This window comes from Cebus imitator, unplaced genomic scaffold (assembly GCF_001604975.1).
Source record: "Cebus imitator isolate Cc_AM_T3 unplaced genomic scaffold, Cebus_imitator-1.0 Scaffold29, whole genome shotgun sequence".
Taxonomy (NCBI): Eukaryota; Metazoa; Chordata; class Mammalia; order Primates; family Cebidae; genus Cebus; species Cebus imitator.
In genome coordinates, this window is record NW_016107344.1 from 4815407 (window position 1) to 4833693 (window position 18287).

Sequence of the window (18287 nt, forward strand, 5' to 3'; positions counted from 1 at the left end):
TCATATACACGTTTCTATTGACAAAGGGAATTTGTATATATACATACACATACATAAATATATAATGTGTATATATATTATATATTGTACATATATATAATATTTGAAACATTGCTTGGTACACAATGAATTTCTTGTGAGTGCTTTAAGTCGGATTGCTCAAAAAGCAGACAATGAGACGGCAATTACCATCCAAGAGTTTTATTAGATTTTTGTAGCTGTGAAACAAGAGAGTAATAAAGTAAGATTGGACAGAGCTATGGGTACAGGGTCAATAATAACGTAGCTGGCCCAATAGGGAGGCCCCTTCAGAGTTGTTCCAATATGGAACAAGGGGACTAATCTGGGTTGTTTAGTTACTGAATGAAGACTGTCCAAGGAAAGAGATCTGACCCTATGTGAAGTACTTTTTTGTGAGTGAAAAGAGAACTGACAGCCGAGAGCAATTTTCTGGCAGTACCTTCAGTAGTTGGAGTCATAGCACATCATAGCTTGCTCCACAGTCCACTCTTGCACTGCTCAGATACATTATTCATGTAGAATCCAGAAGCATTTCTTTCAGCCCTCTCATTTATTACTGCTTGGGTGAAACTGAAGTAAGACAGGTTTGGTGCTGAACTAAATAGAGCCCCTGGCATTGCAGCTGCCCTTGTGACTATAACTAATGTTCATAGTTTCCTCTACTGTCTCAGATTCCTCTTATGCTCACACAGAACTTCTAATTGTCTTTGTGGACTTATTGGTGGCATGACATGGATCCTGATACCTGAGAAACGAGCCATAAGTCATATAATCTTTGTTTCTTACCGTTGCTGCATTTATTCACTAAACCTCAAAATTAGGTAAAGGAGTATCAAAAGGCACAACAATAGCCTACCTGAATGTCGAATACATTCATCTCTACCTCCTCCTGACAATCAGGTTCAGTTCTCTCTGACAAGGAGGAATCCCCTTCTTGCCTGCTGGGCCCTTGGTACTAAGCCCTTGAAATACCTAAACAACAGCGGTAGTTTTCCTTGCTGTATTTCCCACAACAGAAATGTTTCCCCTCTGGAATACAAAATCTCTAAACCTACAAAATTAAGAATCACCTATATTGATTCCAAGAGCACTACATAGGATGATGCTAAGTGGGGTAATTACTCCCATAATATGTGTGTGTGTGTGTGTGTGTGTGTGTGTGTGTGTGTGTGTGTGTGTAAATATATACATATATATATGTATATATTTATACACATTATTTATACCTATTATGTACCCACAAAAACTGAAAATAAAAAAAAAATCATTTAAAAAAGTGGGCCTGTCCTTGTTTCCAGCTCTTGAATTCTGAACCATGCATTCTTCCTGCTGGGATTCATCACCATTTAAAAGTCTTTGATACATTGTGCAGGGTGGTATCTCACTTGCAAAAAATATTAGTATCAAGCTGGTACTTTTGCTATGCATTTGGCTGGCCATTCCATTGTTCTCATGGGCCTCTAGATTTTCAGTGCCATTACTATGAAATACTCAATGGATACCATGGACATGGGTGCATTTATGCACCTTTTTTTGTGTAAAGTATGCCCATTGATCTGACGTGTTATGTGAAATTCTGTGTAAGTGAATAAAAAACTTTTCTAAGTCTCTGGGAAGAAATGCTACTTTAGGGTCAGAAGGCAGGAATGTAATTAATTTTCTTGGAATATGTGTCTATTCCTTCCAAAAATGAATGGCTTCCCCCTCTATGAGGAGAGATCCAAGATATTCTATTTGCCACCAAGTATCCAGAGTCTCTCCTCAGGGATTGTAGACTTAGTGTGTGTTTTTGTTGCTGAGAGATTAAACATTAAAAGTGGTAATAACTTCACTATTGGAATTAATGCTGTAAGGGTACTGCATACCTGCCATTATTACTATCCTACTTACTTCATTCTTATGGTTTCTGTGCTAACTCTAGAATAGCCAATAACAATAGTTGGCTACCATCGACTGGCCAAATTGTTCTGTCTAATTGATTACTTAGTTCCCATTAACAGTGAATGCCCTCTTTTGGGTATTTACATGTAATGGTATTTTCAATTGTGGTCATTCTTCTATATCTATGAGAGTGACAGAGTTGTGGGGGAGGCAATGAGAAGAGAAGAAAAAAGGGAAGATAGTTTTTCTTCATTTGTAAAACTGGAAACCTGGTACCTACTTCCAAATTTTAATGAAAATAAAATAGGTTATTATATAAAAAGCAGAACATGTTTTAGACAGTTTTTTTAATTCTTTATGGAACCTCATTAATAATAAATGATGGACTCTGATTACAAATATAATGAAGTAATTTAGAAATTAGGGAATTGATAAAAATGCATGTATTAAAACATAGTTAATTTATTAAATGCACAAAAATTAATAAAAGGGATACTTGTTATCAGTGCTCAAAGACAAATGTCATGGAGGAAGCATTATTTCAGAAATATAAAAAGTAATCTTTAAAAACAGCTACAGTTAAATAATTTTAAAGTAATATGACAGTCACCAAAAAGAAAATAAAAATATTAGCAAACCATCCACAAGTTACTACCACAAATTATATGTCTCAAAAAGCTGTTAATCATGTCTTCATGACCATTTCATACATGCTTTGTTCAAAGTCAGTGGCTAATTGGTAGCTCCATCCAATAGGATTTGATTACTACATTGTCTGAAATAAAATTATACAAGCTAACCTTAATTATTAACCTTAATCAAGATGCAGTGAATCCTCTCAGGGTGGGGAACAAGTTCCTTATAGATTATAGATTCTGATTATCAGACCTTTCTCAGATGCATAGTTGACAAATATTTTCTCCTATTCTGGAGGTTGTTTGCTTACACTGTTGGTAGTTTGTTTTGTTGTTGTTTGTTTTGTTTTGTTCTCTTGTATGGAAGCACATTGATTTTATGCTATTCTTGTTTTACTGTACTCACAAATAACTTTAACCACTTGGCCTTCATCTATTGACAAAACCACTCAGTGACTACAACAAGAACTACCCAAAGAAATTATCTTGCCCCATCTCACTTTCCATTTATTTAACAACAATCTAACACAATTTGTATACAACTCAATATTCTCTAGGTCATAAAAAATTCCAGTTCATGTAAGTAATGTATTATATATACAAACAGACATTTTTAATAATCAAAACACCCTTCTCAAGTCACTATATATTAAGAAAATATATATCATTTTAATTTCCAAAAGAATGTTTTCCTTAAGACTAGAAAAATTCCATTCAGATTTTCTAAAACAAAAACAAAACATTTAGCTGTGCACCAGAATGTGAATATTTAAACTGCCTTACAAAGAAAATTTAATTTTTAGCTTTACGATGATGCATTAGAAAATACTATCTGAGTAGTTCTGACAGAAAGAACCATATTACCTGGAAAGAAAGGAGTATCTCCTTTATTTTGTTTCTGGGAATTCATACCTTGATGATTTTTTTATGAAGAAAAAACTGTCCTACTCTTGTTTAAGGCAGAATCATTTTTCTTTATTAATATGACTTGACTTGTAGTTAAACTAAACAATGCACTCTTTATCAACTACATTTTCCATCATAAGCTATTGTGAATGAAGAAAGTGAAAAAGATTTGTGTGGCAGGATAGAAACAAGTATGACTGGAATATAGCGAAACCTTAAGATGAGTGAATGATCTAAGAGAGACTAAATTGGAAGATAATGCTGAGCTCATGATTCAGAGCTCAAGAGTGTATGTGTGGGGAGGGAGTGGTCAGAGCCCATACCAGCTAAATACCTAGTCTTCAACTGAGTGAAAAGTATTTTATCTCCTCTGCCCAGGGAATGTAGCAGTAAATTTTCCTACTTCCATGTGGAAGTCATGATCATTTTTTGATAGACTACATCATTTATGGTTCATTGTAGGGATGCATGAGCCCCATGTTGGTCACCAGAATGTAGGGAACGAGTCCTATATCACCTGTGGGTACCCCAATTTTAGTGTTGACAAAGGAAGGAGAAAAAGACAGATTAAGAATGACAGTGGGACCAGGGAGCCATCACTTTATTACTTTCGAGGAAACAGTGAAGGCCCCAAGCTCTGATCAGCCACTCTGTTTATTGTTTACAATCACTTTGATCTATAGGGTAGGGGTGGAGTAATGGTGGGGAGAGGGTGATGATGGAGTGAATCAGTAAGCTGGAACTGAATCAGTGAGCCGGAACTGGTATGTCATTCTAAGGATTGATAACAATGGCAGCTTGGGAGTTTCACAAAACAAGAGCATGTGGTTATCTTCAGCTTATTATCTGTGTACAGCTGATGGAACTCGGGCCTTACAAGGAGCCTACAAGTCTGGCTGCATCATAGTGCTATGAAAGGGTTTTATGTCCTTGAGCACAGTGTTGATGGTAACAGAGCCTAGGTCACCCTGCACCGGAACATGAGGCATGAAGATGCCTTTCTCCTCAGAGGCCTCCTGTGGCCTTCCGCAGTTTGTTGTTCCTTGTTTATGTGTTACTCATAACCAATTTATGTAGGCACTCTGTAAGTCCTTTCTCCTCTGCTGCTTTTCCCAACAGTTCATCACTGTGAACCACTATGGTTCATCACTGTCTACATACAATATAAAACATATCAAAATATGTGTTTTATATTATATGCTGCAAAGAACCTCTGCCTCTCTCATCAGCACAATGGTGAGAATATTCTGCACATGTAGTTGTGTTGAGCTAAGTAAAGAGGCAAAATGAGAATGAAGGACCTCTGGCAAGTAATACTTCAGCAAGGTGTTGACAAATAGAAGTATAAATAAGTATTCCAAGTCAATCTGTAAGTATGGAATAAGTACTCCATATCATTCTCTAAACAAATACTTGAAATTTTTGTTGGTAATCACTATAGCAGTTTTTATCTATGATGTTTTCCTCTTTTATTTAATACTTTTTATTTCTCAAGTATCATCAATGTTTATCCATGTTAAATCTATGAGATTACCTTGTGCACGTTATATATTTTCTGTATCTTATTTCTCTATATTCACATTTGTAATATTGTATCAATAAATTTTCAACTTATTTTCCAAAGCAAATACAGAGTATTTAAGTTATATTTTGATTTAATAAGGTTTTGTGTGTTTGCTTTACAGCCTAACTAATGTTTGTGACTGATTCTTTAATACTATTGACTGAGCTGCTTGAAGTGAATTCTGGACAAAGTGGAGAGCATCTTCTGGATTTAGGGTCTGATAAAAACTGGTAGTCTTTTTATCTAGTCTTACTAGATAAAAACTTATCTAGTAAAATGGATCAGAAAAATACACTATATGGTATATTTTGTTTATATAAATTATAAAACTAAAAACATCATAACAATCACTGTGCTTCTATTTTAGCAGTAGTGTGTGAATGGAGGTATAATCTGTATTTTTTACCTTGCAAGAAGAGTTACACCATACCCATACACACAATGACTCCTTGAAACTTCATTTAGGAGGCAGACTCTGAGACTTATCTCCCTCGGCTTTCAGAATGTATAGGTCTTGCCAACTCATTCTGGATACCTCCTTCTTTTTTCCCCACCAGGTCTTGACATTATAAATGTTATAGACCAATATGCTATGTTATGGAGTACTGAAATGATCCATGTTCCTCTGAATTAATTCGAACTTTTAGCGGGAGAGTTGATGTAATACAGAAGTAAGAAAATTAGGGTCTACTGCTGTTTCCTGATGGATTTAATCAAACTACATCTGGTGCTTTCTTTTAAAGAATAGAGAAAAAGCCATTAGCAGATGGAGGGTTGCATACCAGGGGATGCATTAATTTTCTCCACTGTAATTTTTCAGGACTCATCTGTACAGACTAGTTAAGTAAGCTAAATATAGTTATGGTAGCTATATTTTTCAGGTATTTAATAGTAGAACTTATTTATGCAGCTCACCCAGAAGTGTTGTATTGCTATCACTTTACTATTTTGTTGAGAACGTTAAGTTCTAGAGGTTCCATTTCTCCCATTTTACTATAGTAACTCTTATGTTCAAGACAAGGAAAACAAGATTGTATTTTTGTTAACTGTGAAATATATGTATATAAATAACATATTCAGCATCTGGGAAAGTACTCATTGGTTAAATTGATGAATATAGAAAACCCGGCTAGGTGCAGTGGCTCATGCCTATAATCCCAGCACTTTAGGAGGCCGAGATGGGTGGATCACTTGAGGTCAGGAGTTCAAGACCAGCTGGCCAACATAGTAAAACCCTGTCTCTACTAATAGTACAAATATTAGCTGGGCATGGTGGCACACACCTGTAATCCCAGCTACTTGGGAGGCTGATCAAAAGAAATATGAAGAAGAAGAAGAAAAGAAGGAGGAGGAGGAGGAAGGAAGGGAGGAGGAGGAAGAGGAGGAGAATGGAAGAAAAGAAGAAAGAACAAAGGGAGAAGAAGGGAGGATGAAGACAGGGAGAAGGAGGGGGAAGGAGGGGGAAAAGAAGAAGGGAGAAGGAAGACAGGGAGGAGGGGGAAGGAGGGGAAAAAAAGAAGAAGAACAGGAAGAGGAGGAGGAGGAGGAAGAGGAAGAAGAAAGAGAAAAAGAAAAAGAAGGAAGAAGAAGGAGCAGGAGGAAGAAGAAGAAGGAGGTGGAGGGAGAAGAGACAACCCATGGTAAGATAAAGAAGAAGAAGAAGAAAGAAGGAAGAATGAGGAGGACAAGGGGGTGAGGAGAAGGAGGAGGAGGAAAGAAGAAGAAGAGGAAGAAGAATAAGAAGAAAAGAAGAAGAAAGAAGAAGGAAGAAAAAGAAGAAGAGACAACCCATGGTAAGATAGAATTGTTCCAACATTGACTCTTTGACTAGTGGACCACAGTGTTTATCTTCTGAATCATGAATTACTGATAGTTCAGAGACAATTTGTAGTAATAACCAAATAACTGGAAATGTTTTTTCTTTGAATGCTACTTACACAGTTAAATGGCCAAGTCTTTCTTTAATTGGAAGATTAAGAAAAGTTTATAATTAAGATATTAATACAGAGTATTTCTTTAAATCTTAAGTTTTACAATTTTCTTCCTTCCTTCCAGTGACACTTCCTCTATGGAGGTTTGGGATTTGGATGAAATGATGTGACTGTTCGTTTGGATGATTCATATCTGTTCTGCTTTTCATTAGACCCAGATATATGTTTTGACCATGCAAAAAACCATGGTCTTAGAGATCTGGTCATTTCATTATTTCCTAGGAACAGCAATTATGTACTGCCAATAACTTAGTTTGCCAAGCATTCTAATTATGATCCTTTTGCTAACTATGGTAATTATATCCATCTTAGGAAATTGTCTTACCTGCAGATGTCAGGTGATGTTTCTTTGCTCCTGACACTCTAGGATTCCATTATACCCACCAAAATTAATTAGCCAATTTCAAGCATCTCACATATTTATTCTTGTGCTATAGGGAATAATCATTGCAGTGTTTTCAATGATATATTTCTCAGTCTCTTTGTGAATTAAGCAGTTCCTTGGCCCACTGGGTACATAATTATGAAAAAGTCATATATTATGAATTATATTTAGCATTTATCTCTCTCCAAGTTTTGGAGTCTCTTTCAGTTTATTATACAAAGAATTTCAGGCATAACAATTTCAATAATCATATATTAAGTTTGATTGTTGGTTCAATGTACTAACCAAGAAAAGATATGGAAGCATTCTCAGTGGTATAAACTACCGTATATAATCCATAATCTTTATTAACTTTTCTCAAACTCTCATTTCCATAAGGCAATTCAATTTAATATTATGTTTATTTTCAACTAGTCTCATGTACATTCTCCCATATAATATTTCTTCTGAAGATAAGAAAATACTGTGTTATTTACTATGTAAAACTATTTTTTTGTCAGATTTTTGAGTTTAGTGGCTATGAGAAGTTATGAAAGTGGGAAGCAGGGAAAAGTGGTATATCTTGTGAATGTCTGGAGAAGGCTTGACCTTAAGTGAGGCTATTACAAGATAAACAAGGATAGCCTTCAAAAGCAAAGACAGAAAAGCTTTTATGATGAGAAAGAAGTCTCAGAATTTGAGAAGATTGTAATATTTACCATTATTTAATTCCATCCAAATGTCCTCATTGCACTTCTCAGAGTCGTGTTTTCCTAACTAACCTTCAAATCAAAGTTAGTTAAGTTACCAGGTAAAACCAGGCACTGAAAATCCACTGTAACTTAACAATCTGTAAAATAAGCTTCATTTTCATTATAAGGTTTTATCATAGTAGCTGCCATATCTATTAAAGCCTCCCCCTTCAACAGGAACTTCATTTTAAGTGGTAGAGATAATGAATTAATTGTTTTGTCACTGTATAATATGAAAAGGCATTATCTTATCCATAATGTACACTTGAATTTCTTTCAACCTAACTATCCAGAAAACAAAACCCAAATTTCTATATTTTGACTGCTGTTAAAGAAATTTTTGATTCAATTATTCCATTAAATAGAATACAGGTTGGAACACAATCCATTTCAGCTAGGATAAAGATGGAGAATTTATCTCATAGTGTTTGGTAGCTTACTGACTTATTCCAGTGGTTGAAAAACTTGCTTTAGGCTGATCTCAGACTTTTGAAGCCACAGTTCTGCAATGAATTTCCTTAGAAGCTGTTCTCTATCATAATCAGTAGCTGTAGAACCAATAATCACCCTGACAACTTTGGAGATTTCTAATAAAAATATTACTTCCAGATCCATGGCTTGCTTATGCTAGGGTTTAAATACTTGCATCTTCTTCAAAAATTTATAATAGAACTTGCTTTTAATGCAATAGTGTTAAGCAGTGAGGACATCTAGGAGGTGATTGAGTCATGAAGATGAAGGCCTCATAAGTGGGTTTACTGACCTTAAAAAAGGGTGGGAAGTAAATAGCTAGGCCCTTTTTTGCCCTTACACCATATGAGAATGCTGCAAGAAGGCTCTCGCCAAACAGTAAATGCTGGAATCTTGATCCTGAACTTCCCAGCCTACAAAAGTACAAGAGATACATTTTACTTGGTTATAAATTACCCAGTCTCAGGCATTTTACTATAGCAGTACAAATGGACTAGGACAGTGTGTCTGCTATAATCAGAAAGAAGTTTTTGCTGAATTGGAGATCTACCAGAATTTTGCTGCCTCTAGTTCCGTATGCAAAATGAATGTCCAGTTCTGTCCCTTTGCCCCATTTGACTATGTTCCAAATTTAAGTTTACTGTGAGTATATGTTATTGATGAAATCTTATGAGATTCTCTAATTGGCACCAAAAATACAGTTTTAGTGTTTGAGCTTCTTCATGTTAATATATGATATTGAATTTTTGTCAAGTGATATAATCTTTAATATAGGCTATATTTTTAAAAATTTATTTATACTGATGAGAGCCTCTTGCAATTTCATTTTTATTTTACATTTACCCTTTTTCTTTTACTTAAATTATTAATCATACTTTTTCTGAAATTTTTGAATGGAGATGAGATTAATACATATGATCAATTCTCTGTACTGTTGCAAGCCTATTGCATAATTGAAGGACTTTACTGAAATTGATGACCTTAAATTTCAGAAAGACTTTTGTGAACACATTTTATTTGTAGTATGTGCCTTGGTTATTACACTAAATGCCCTAGAACTTGCTGCCCTATAAGCACTTTTGGGAAAGAATTATGCCAAATTTCAATATGTCAGGCTGTGATTAATCAACTTTATTCCCCCAAAGATTAAATTACTACTGCAAAAGGTCAATAAATGCTAATGATTGTTATCTGGCCTTACAGCTATGAACAGAATTCTTAAAAAGTGATTTAAAAAAAGAAAAGTCATTTTGGAATAAATGATTAGAAAAAGTCAACTGAATTTGTTACTTTTGTTGTGAAAACCTTGTGATTTATAACTCAACAATTACTGAGTGACTGTTCTTCATAGGATATTGTGCTGAAAAGAACAAAATCAGTCATATGGAATAAATGCTGGTCTCTATTTTCATCGAAAGAATGAAACGGAAAGAAAATTCATGTTTTTGTTCAACAATACCTATTAAGTACCTAGTATATGGAGTATGTGGCTGGTATTTGTATTCTGAGGAGTGTATATAAAGAAAGTTATAGATGTCTCTTGAGTTTAAATACAGTGTATTTTCCAAATACTTTGTTATTAAATCTCATCAAAGTTATAGTATATATGAGTATTTTTGTTTACTATTTTACAAATTGAAAAAATGAAGACTCAAAAAGTTGATATAGTCACAAAGTCACATAGAGAGTGTTTTATCTCTATATATTTTAAGTGCATCAGATTGCTTACAATCTAAAAGGACAGAAAGACATGTGGACAACAAATTTTAGTACAGTGAGTATATTGATGAACCCATCAGTAGAAACTAAGTATTTTGGATGGCCAGAGAAGGGAACGATCTGTTTTTAATGAAAAGATTTTTTTATATGGAAGAAGAAGTGATTATAAAATTATCAGATCACTTTTGATAGATAGAGATTTATAGAAAAGCATATGCAAAGACACGATATATGGGTGCAGTGCACAATTAGAGGAACAGAAGTTCTGTTAGAGCCTGCCTGGGGAAGCTAAATGATAGCAATATTATTGGCAAATTCAGCCGCTTAATTATTGTGGATGCCAGTCCTAGTGTTAGATGCCCATCCAGAATCCCAGCACTCCAGATTGTTGAATTGACAGGACGAATGTCTATACAGGTTTCTAAGTTTACTAAGTTTTCAGGCTTATGCTACAGTCATTATTTAAATGACTAGTGCTATTAATGGCTTGCGCTAAAAACATCGCAAGAGACAGGAGCAGGCTGCATAGATCAGTAAGCCCTTGACGTGTTTATTACACTCTGAAGTCCAATATTTCTTGTAGTCACTAACACTCAGCTTTTAGAACAGCATAAGGCAAAAGATGAACTAGAAGATGACCACTATTAGGAATAGCATGTTAGCAAATAAGTGGTCATTGACTGCAAGACTTTAGGATGATATGTGTAGATAACTAAAATGGTTCTTTAGTTATCTATGTGTAGGTAACTAAAATGATTCTTTATTCTGTTGATATTACTTCTATTTCAAATTGTTACTGATGAGGGCCACACACAATTGCCTACATCAGCTGTCAAATTACACACAAAACTACTTTCTGAATAGCTAAAGTGAAAGCTTTTATTTGCTGATAAGTAAACTGCTGAGTTGACGTATCCTACCAAATTACACGCTGTGCTGAAAGAATGTAATTGCATTAATATCATTAATGTACATTACATGATCTGCCATATTATCCATCTGTGCCAAGCTTCCTACAAGAACCCAGTCAGTGAGGTTCTCCAAATGGAAAAATCTTGTTTTCCAAACATTTGTTGATGGGAAATACTACAACTGCCTGAAGTATAACAACTCATGAAATAGCAGCAGGTAGGCCAACAACCCTAATCTCTAAACAAGTAGAATAGATAGAGAACCAGAGCAGAAAACAGAGGATGAGTACCTTTCAAAAATTAGATCAGCATTTTAAAAACTTAAGTTCCCAGTAGAAAAAAGTGGAAAGATAAGGGGAAGAACTGCCCATGGACATCTGAGAAATGTGTTTGTATTAGTTTGCAAAGGCTGCCATAACAAAGTACCATACATTAAGTGGGTTTAAAAACACATTTACTTTCTCATTATTCTGGAGGCTAGAAGTCTGGAATCAAGGTGTCAGCAAGACTGGTTTATTCTGGGGCCTTTGTCTTTGGTTTGTAAATGGTCATGTTCTCCCTGTGCCTTCACGTGGTGAAATCTGTAGTCAATTTTGTCCAAATTTTCTACCTTTATGAGGATATCAGTTATATCGGATTAGGCCTCATCATAATAAAATAATTTAAATTTAACTAACTCTTTAAAAACCGTGTCTAGAAATATAGACATATTCTGATATATTGGGGTTCAAATTTTAATACATGAATTTGGGGAGGATGCAATTCAATCCATAACGGTGGGTGAGGCATACAAGATGATGTCACTGTCCTCTTCAGAGGATAGTTCAGTATTCATAGGAAATTTGATATGTGTATAGATGAAACATATATAAAGAATAACAGAAAATTTAAAAATATATACATGTGTATGTGTGTGTATATATATATATATAACTCAAATATATAGAACTTTAATGCTCTTAACTATATCATTGATTATTTTTATTTTTAAAGGCAAAACGGCTATGGAAGTTGTTAAGTAGAATGTTAAAGCTCTAAAATTTGAGATATCTAAATATAATTGAAGGATTTATTCAGAGAAGGCAGGAAACAAAATCTAGCCAAAATCCTGTTAATAGTTCCTAAGAAGAATGACTAAGGAAAACCAGGACAGAAATAAAATTGTAACAAAAATAAAACTTTCAAGAAACACTAAAGCTAAAACCAGCAAAATTTGGAGTCCAACTGAATATTATGTATAAATGAAAAGGGAAACTAAAACTAGTTTTGATATTTTTAGCCTGGAAGACTGAAAGTATTTTGATGCTGACATACACAACAGAAGGAAAAATAAGAGGCAGAAGAAAATACAATTCAAGACATTGCAGTTTGTTTCTACAGATGGAAATATGCAAATAGGTCAAAAATTCATTAAACTCAAAATCAGGAGGTCAGAAATAAAACTAGACTTGAAGGCATGCACGTAGAGAAAATAATAATGGTGGTAGGAATGAAGAAAGATATTATGTGGATCATTTTGAAAATCTGCTGAAAATATAATTTTATGAAATTTCTGTTTTAAAGATCAGATATATAAAAAAGTAACTTAGGAATATATGGTTAAATGAAGAAAAAGAAACAAACATGAGTACTCAGAACCAAAAGTGTAAGAATTTTAAGAAGCAGGCCATTTGCTTTTCTCAAAAGAGCAAATAATATGAAAATGTAAAAATTTGAATTTTCTAAGTTTGAAGGTATAATAGATTTGGGGAGGCATAAAAGTAATTTATTTCAAAGTATTTTCTCTAAAATATTAGGCTCATAAGATATTATACATAGGTTATAAAGGAATAAATCCATGTACAATTTGGTCTGAGAAAAGTTTTAATATACACCGTACTTGGTGATTCCCAATATAAACCTGTACTGGGATACACCAAAACTGTTAAAAAATTCAGTGACACTTCTTAAAGCTTAGTAAGGAAGAGTTTATCCAGTACTATTGCAATAGATACTGGGACCACTGCAACAGGATCTTGCAGTAGGGAAGGGACATTGAGCTCAACTCTGAGTACAGCAAGGACATGTACGAATTTATAGTCAAAGAGCAGGGTGGGGATCAGTGGATGAAAAATTGCTAAAAGAAAATGTCAGGGGTAAGAGGGATTCTGGCTGAATTGACCCAACAGCATTCTTGCTGAACCCAGGCTACAGTGATAAGACAACTAGTGAGGGATGGTGGTAAACAAAGAACCTAATGGATGTTGAAGATCAGATTTTGAGGATGGGTGATTCTTGCTAAGCTGAATTAGCAGGGTTCTTTGTTAAAACTGGATTTTACAAGGAAGTGCACAGATAGATAGGCTGGCCTACCAGGAGGTTCAGAAACCTGATTCAGGTTTGGCCAAGCAAATGACCTTTTTCAAAAGCTTCCCCACAACAAAGAATTCTCTAGTCCAATAGTGTCAAGTATGAAAAACCCTCTCCAAATGATATGAATAACATTACTTTTCTGACTTCACTTCCCACTAATTCCTCAACTTACCACTCATTCAATCCACTCAGTCCCCAGAGTTCCTCTCTTTCCCCAAACACACCAGGAACACTCTTCCGTCTACACCTCTGTACCAGTTTTTGCTTCTGCCTGGAACTCTTATTACTCAAAAATCTAAGTAAACTACGCCTTCATCTCCAAGTCTCTTCGAACTTGTCTTCTCAGTAAGGCTGACCCTGCATCTTCCTTAGAATATAAACTATCCCTCAGCCCCAGTGCTGCCAATCTGCCTGAACTACTTGTTTATTTTTTCATAGCCTTTAACACCTTCTAATATACTATATACTTAACATACAGTTATGGTACTTATTGTTAACTTTTTGTCCTGTCTTAGCAAAATGTGTCTTCCCCAAAGAAAGACATCTGTGTTTGCTCTGCCTATTGATTTATACCAAATCTCTGGCAAAACGAGATACTCAAAACATATTTGTTAACTCTAACATTTTAGCTTTCACTTCATTTGTTTTATTTTCAAGGAAATTTAGTGTACATTTTTTACTAGTTTATATGGAAAAGGTAGCAATTTTTATCTCCCATCTGGGTTGGCATGATCTGTGGCTAAACATGTTCTTGTTTATTTGTTTGCTGTTATGTCTCCCTGCAGAGAGATGAATTTCCTAAAAAGACATCCTCTTTTTTTTTCTATTGTATTTGTGGGAGGAAAACTGCAAAAGTTTAGAACAGAGATCATTAATTTCTTAAGGAAAAAGAAAATGGATTAGAACCCAGAGCCATTCTTAACCATTATTTAGTATTTTTATACCTTTTATATAACCTAGTGTCCTAATATAATTGTCCAAAATTTCTCCATTTACATATTTATATCTCAGTAAAACAGCACAATGTAGGTCATCACTACTAGAGCAGGAGACAACGCACTTGGATATTGGAGACTGATTAGTTGCTATGCTGTGCTTGTTAACATGCAGACCCTTGAGTGAAGATTACATTTGCATATTTCTTTTCTTGTCCAGGATGACACACATTTCTCTTTGCCTGCCTAATACTATTATCATGTTTGAACATTCTTGTCCTGGGAATTAATTTTTCACAGGTCTTTCTGTTTGCTCCACTTTTTCACTCTATTTTTGATTCTTTTAAAATTTATGTTTATATAATTCTGTCATTACCTATTTAATTGTTCAAAGCAGCATTTTCTCTGATTTTATTTTTTTAATGTTTTTACTTTGGGTTTAACTCCTCAGAGAGAATATGGGTAGGATTTGACCATGAGATGCTGTGCTTTTTAAAATATGTATGACTTAACACTATTCTATCTGCCCTGGTTCATACAGCATGTTTATTACCCTAAACATTTAAAACTTGTCTATTTTTTTCCATCCACTCTTAACCCTCATTTCTACTCTAAGCAAATGTAACTATGCAGCTGTCATAAAACACAATACATATTAATCCTAACAAGTATACATACAGAGATTTACTACATGAATAAACAGGAAATGCCTCTGAGCAGGATATATACATATAAATGCAAGTTTAAGATATGTAATAGCGGGCTTACACTTTAATGAGAAAGTTTTCAAGGGAAGAAGAGGAAGGAAATAGAAAAGTGAAAAAAAAAAACCCTCAAAAATAAGAAATGTGTTTAAAGGAAAGAAAAAATACAGAATTAGAAGTTGATATAATGGAATTTTGGCTCAGATTGTGGAGTAAGATCACTGACATATTCTCTCTGTTCCCAACACATAATAATGATAAGGAAATATAATAGTAAAATAGCAGTAACAAGAAGTCATGAATTCTCCAAGAAACAAGATAATTATCTTCTTTCATCATAAAATTAAATATAAATTTGAAATAATATATAAAGTCGAGGATATCAGTTTGATTTTCTTTGGTTTTTGAGGCTGGCAATGATGATTGGGTTTTGATTCTTACAAGTCAGAGGGCACTAAAAATGTTCCACTTCAAAAGACTATTCCCAAGGACAAAAGAGGAACAAAAAGACGTCCTGTCCACAGATACTTAGACTAAATTGAGAGATATCGACAGTCAATAACTGGAAGTAAACATAAGAAACAATGATGAAGTAGCAGAAGTCATTGCTTTAATTTCCCAGAGGATACCTTAGATCCAGAAAGCATAGATCAAATACCAACTATACATACATATAAATACAGATCAAATATATAAAAATTGTGAAAGATGGAAAAGAAAAAGGCTACCAGAAGAAAAAAGTAGATTATCTACTAATTATAATATTTAGCAGCCTAGAGTCTTAATAATAGCACCACATGTTAGGGACAATAGAGTTGTATCAATTTGTTGGGGGAAAACCTCTGTTCTGAATCTTTCATCCCCATACATTTCTTACTTTCTTAGCATTGAGCACCTAAGGTATTTTGTTTACTTTTAAATATGTACTGTGTACCAATTTCAGTTTCAACAATTTGAAAACAACTGTGGCATTGAATTTATAATTTTGAGAGGTATAAATATGACCATTGAAAGGAAAGTGATATTTACATCTGAAACTTTAAGATAGTGACATCTACCCATCAATATTATAGCCAGCTGTACTTGCCTTGCCCTTGTTTATGCTTTAGTGTTAGATGACAACTTGCTTTGAAGATTTATCTCCCAAATTAGTAGACATATAAAGAAATGCCAAGGTTGTGCTATACTTTCTACATGTCATGGAACATACAAATGTGTGTACATATATATATATGGCATATTCTTGTTCTATTGTTTGGACAATTTGCTGGACTCTCCCAGCAGGTAGTATATTCCTTGTTTTATAAACCAGCTTTATTTGTGATTTTTGTACCATGTGAATAGAACTTCTATGTCCAAATGTAGCAGAAAGATGAAATGAAATAAAAAACACACCTGATTGTTTTGCTATACTCTAAGATTTGAGAACCATTGACTTAAGTTCCATGGTATTTATGTATTAATTTTTATTTTTATAAGGCTCTATGTTTTGCAAAATAGTTTAACACAATTATTCCAATTTGATTACTACTACAGTCCCATTCGTGTTTATTCCTATTCAACAAAGGGGAAAACTTGTATTTGAGGATATCTCCTGTTGGCCTGATACATTCTGCATCCAGGTTTCTTCTCACACTTTTCAGTGAGCTTTCCCATAAACCAATTTCCTCACAAAAGTATTCACGACACTATATCTAAAATAAAATAGTTTTTTAGTCTTTACTGCTCTTTTTAGCTTTTAAATATTTTATACCCAATATCCTACCTCATATTCTATTATATTTTGTTTTATTTTTGTGTTTATTATAATTAATCTCTGTCCTCCCACAATCTATGAACAGCAACCATATCAAGGCCTAGCCTTGACGTGTTTGGTCAACTGCCTAATACCCAGTGCTTTAAAGAGTGGCTGTGTAAAGTAGAAACCATGAACATTTTTATGAATGAATGAATATCTACTTGATTTAAAGATCACCCAAAAGTGAAGTAATACTAGCTGTAAGTTTAGACAGCCTGCCAACCAAAAGACCTGTAAAAGCATGTACTGCAAAGAAAAATGAATACAAGCAAATCATGTGAGATGTAAAAAACAATGATGAGTAGTTTAATAAATATGGTAAAATTAATAGATAATTTTAAAATTTTCATAGAAAGACAACTTTATGTAAACTAAACAGTAGATCATGTAAAATAATTCAGGAGAAAAAGAAAAAAATACAGCACTCTATTTTTGTTAGAGAAATTGACAATTATGTATTTATATTAAGTGTAGATAATCAGAAAAACTTAGTAGGGGGGTATGATCTATATTTTCCACTTCAGGAGTGGAAAAACTGTCAGAATCATTGGAACCTGAGTAACTCCAACTTGAATAAGGCCCGGGTAAAATGAGGCTGAAATCTACTGGGCTGCATTCCCAGACAGTTGAAACATTCTAAGTTACAGGGTTAGATTGGAGGTCAGCACAAAGTACACGTCATAAAGACTCTGCTGAAAAAACAGTTTGCAGTAAAGAAGCCAGCCAAATCCCACCAAAACCAAGGTGGCAATGAGAGTGAACTCTGGTTATTCTCACTGCTACACTCCCACCAGCACCATGACAGTTTACAAATGCCATGGCAACATCAGGAAGTTACCCTATGTGGTCTAAAAAGGGAAGGCATGAATAATCTACTACTTGTTTAGCATATTATCAAAAAATAACCATAAAAATGAGTTGCTCTGTCTGTGGAGTAGCCATTCTTCATTCCTTTACTTCCTTAATATACTTGCTTTCACTTTACGGACTCACCCTGAATTCTTTCTTTTGGAAGTTGCAAGACCCCTCTCTGGGGGTCTAGATTGGGACCCCTTTCCTGTAACAAAATAGAAAGACAGAAACTCTGTCACTTTAAGAGAATGTAACAAAAAAGGAAAGAAACAAACAAAAGATGTCACATGAAAAGCATAGATTAAAATGGAATCAATAAATTGAGGTATATCAGTAATTAAATGTAAATGAATTAAAGTTATGCTTCATAACGCATTTATGATCAGATTAGATTTAAACTAGACATTTACAGGTTTTTAAAAAGACTAAAC